Genomic DNA, 4,128 nt, shown 5'->3' on the forward strand with positions numbered 1-4,128 from the left:
AAAGAAGGTGGAAAATAACAGTGGGTACACTGACAAAATTTAGGGGAAAATGCCTTTATTCACAGGTGGGGGCTGCATGCTCTGGAACTCCATATCCCTGTTCAGTGGTTACAGGCAGAAAAACAAAACAAACCAGTCAAACACACATTTCAGAAAATAAATTTTGTGGTGGGGAGCACCTCTCCACTGACACCCTGGAGAAGAAAAGGAAGAAGGAAAGCACAGAGACAGGGAACTAAAAGTAAGCTGCAAAGAGAGAAGTGCTGGAGCAAATGCTACAATACCAACAAGACAAGCTATCTGTACAGCTACCCATTCTCCTGCATATTCAAATGGTAAAAAACAACAAACTAACAAAAAAAAAAAAAAAAAGACGACCCATGCCCAATTCCCAACTAAGTCTCTGCTTCCTCAACAATATGTACTCTCCTGAGACTTGTTTCTGACATCAATTTTATGTTTAAAATTTGTATGGCATTTTTTATTCTTTGCTCTCCTTCAATTTTACCAAACTCCTCTGTCAGGCACACCATGATGCAGATTCCAAGAATCCTAGACACCACTCACATACTGAGATCCCAAATGCAATCTACAGCCTAATAATCTAGTGACTGAAGCACCTAAACTCAGGCTTTAAAAGGTGTGAGATTTAGAGAAAGAGAACAAAAGCAAGGATGAGCTTTTTAGGTTTCATCAAACAGCAAAGTTTGTCCCTGAGCACAGCAGACAATTTAGGGACAGCTTAAAAAACTTTTAAGAAATCTATGTAGTTTGCTTCCTCATCCCTCCAGTTTAACCTTGAAAATACAACAGTTGATGGAAAAAAAGAGTAAATATTCCTCAAGTGGTCCAGCCAAATTGCTAGTTATCTTTAAACAATGAGGTTAGAACAGTCTGGTCCACTTCTGGTCTAAACTACCAGGTTGAGAATCCAGTTACCATTTTAGAGGAAGACATGTCACTGCTCTTTCTCTCCTCAATATTGTAAAAAAATCCTCTTCCAGCTAAATTCCTTCCAAGATTAGAAAGGCATAGCAAGTTTTCTAAAGGTCCTAGAATGAAGAAAAAGGCACAAAATCAAAACTGCACTACTGTCATAAGTGCACTTCAAAAATTACCTAAGGAATAGAAGAAGTAGGATTATGAGCAGAAGACATCTCCATTGGAACACTCACATGGTAGATCCTCTCCTCAATGATCCACAGTGTTTGAAAATGCCAAATTCAGTTAACGAAAGACAAAGTTAATTCACACCCTTCTTTCAGTGGGGTATCACACAAATTCTTACCTGATGTTGTATTCTACTGAAAGAAAATGCAATCCTATTCAAGTGAACAAAAATAAAAGATGGGGAACTGACACAGAACCAGTGATACAGACATTTAACGCAATCATAGGACATTCAGGAATTCTGATTTGCTACACAATGTTATTTCCTGCTCTGAAATTAAAGCTGGTTTTCAATGGAAAAGAACATCCTCAGAAAGTTGATGAAGACAAGTAGGAAGCATTGTAATTGCAGAAGATGTGGAAAATCACTTGCAACTCAAGCCAAGTAATCTCTTTGTGCCTTTTTGGTTTGGTACACAAACTACATCCTTTTCCCCAGTTTTGGAGGGAGGGCACTAGTGTGCACTGACCTCAGAATCTGATGCTTTGGTGACAGCTGCTGTAGAAATTTAATTGTATAGAGATGCACACCTGCTGAAGTGAGCAGTTGCACAGTGCATTTACAATCCTACAATCTCAGTTTCAGGATACAACTTAGACATCCATTTTATAATAAGAAAACATTGCTGAAAACAACAGTAGCTAGAGCTAGGAAGATGTTTCTACTCCTGACTCTTAAGAAAATTAAGGTGTGGGGAGACCAAGCTTTCTGTGTTCAGCTATTAGAAGTGTGGAAAAATATAATACATACAAACTTCTTGTTCATAAGCAGTAAGAGTTACATCCACTCAGTAGTGCATGTCTAAGGCTGAGGATTTCCACGTGCCTGAGGAGACAAACAGATCTGTCATCTGACAAGTTGGTTCACTTTGCTGTTCCTTTTTTCAGCAATAAACTTGGATGCTCCTTCAATTGTGCATGTGCCATGAACGGAGCGATGCTAAGCAAATTAGAAAAGCCAAATCCTATTCTCCATTGCTCAAGATTGAATGCAAGCACCACCACATAATTTTAAGCAGCAGGGCTTTCCTCACTGCCTCCCTTCAAAAAATTAGTATTAGTATTAGAAAAGTCGTAACAGCCACCTTTCTTAATTGTTCCACAATCACAAGGTTGTGTCTTCTCAACTAAAATATGATCAGTTCCCAACAACAAGGAATGAAAGCCCCCAAGCTGTGAAAGGCTTGCTCACCACAGCTTCACTTCACACAACAGCCATGTGCTACAAACCTCATCTCTCTAAGTACTTGGAAAATTTGCATAAACTGAGCATTAAGCCCCAAGCGCTCTAAGGGAGAAAGAAATAGGAAGAAATAGGTATTTTTAATTAATAATCAGGAACTAGAATTCCAGTGTTCAATTTTCACAAGGTTAAGAAAAAAAAAGTAAGAAAAAAAATCAGAAAAACAAAACAAACAAAAACGGGGCATTTTTTTACTTTAAAGCCTTAAATTCAACTCCTACTGTGCCCAGACTATGTTGCCTGTCCCTTCACATATGAAAGAGAAGCATCAATAGGCAGGTCCCTCTAGGCTCAAGAAAGCTCTTTGTTACTACTTCTACCATTTTAAACCCTAGTAACACTTTCAAATTTCCTGCTAAATAAAGATGCACCTTGCACTGATGCAACTAGGTTTCAAGTTACGAAAATTCTACATGTAGGCAGGTGAGTTCTAATAGATAATATAATACAAATCAGAAATACACCATCCTTGAATAAATTCTAACTTAGTGAATTAAGTTTTAATTTGAAGGAAAACAGGTAGTCTGAATGTAATAACCTTTAAGTTAGATACTTGTACTAGAAATTACTTTAAAAAAATTAAAGTACTTTATAAGCTTTTGTCACACAACCCTTCACACCACCATGGTCTGTAAAAAAAAAGCACAGTTAAATGAAAACATTCAAAATCCAAACTAGAGACAACCACATCTCATGATAAAGGAGGGCCAGTAAGTGCAAAGCAGTAATGAGAAATAGCAGTACGCTGTTCCTGTGAGTACTTTATCCCAGGAGAGCTGGAATAATGTTTGCAAGTTTTTGACACCCTGTAAAGAGTTAAAGCCTGTTTCAAACACTGTCAAGGCCACAGACAGAACTTGCCATAAGATAAGCCACCACAGCAGGAGATAAGCACAGAAGGGAGGAATTTGTGACAGGAAGGTGCTGATTCCAGACTTGTCAGTGGTGAGATATGGTTAGCACATCCTGGTTAATGCATCCAGACAAAAATTCTCTGGCAAACTGTGGGAAAGAAAGCAAGTGCTCATACTCATATCACTTCTCAAAATCACACTAAGTTATGGGACAGATGGAGCTTGTGACCACCAACAACCCCAATGTGCCCCCAGACTCATTTCTTGGGCTTCCCACCAGAGGACTGCATGTGAGTCACAGTGTTAACACCAGACAACTCCCTGCCAGGGGAGGTACCAGGGCACTCCCACCTGAACCAAAACATGTATAAACCCATGTATGAACACTGTTTCATGGGCTTCCCCCATCCCTGATTGTGACCAACACTTTGACCAACAAACATCTAAAATAGCAACAATCAAGTCTTGTTGTTGGATCCTTAGATGGTGATGTCTTCTATCTCTACTATGTACTCATATATTATCTCTCTTTCTTTACTTATGTATTTTCTTAAGTTATATCTTTATACTGCCATATTGTCCTATTTCTATAAACAATAACCAAAACAGCTACATACCTTTACAGCAAACAGCTGTAAAATAAACCTGAGATATATATATACACATAGATAGATAAATATAGCTATATATATATGTATGTATGTATGTGTATATAGATACAGAAACTCTGGTCACGCATTGTCCTTTCGCTCTAATCAAGGGTTCTCTTACCAAGAACCTCAGTTACTTTGACTCTGGAGTGGGCTGTAACACAGCCATCAATCAATACATTTGATTCAAAAACATATGGGACATCAAAAG

This window comes from Lonchura striata, chromosome 3 (assembly GCF_046129695.1).
Source record: "Lonchura striata isolate bLonStr1 chromosome 3, bLonStr1.mat, whole genome shotgun sequence".
Classification (NCBI taxonomy): Eukaryota; Metazoa; Chordata; class Aves; order Passeriformes; family Estrildidae; genus Lonchura; species Lonchura striata.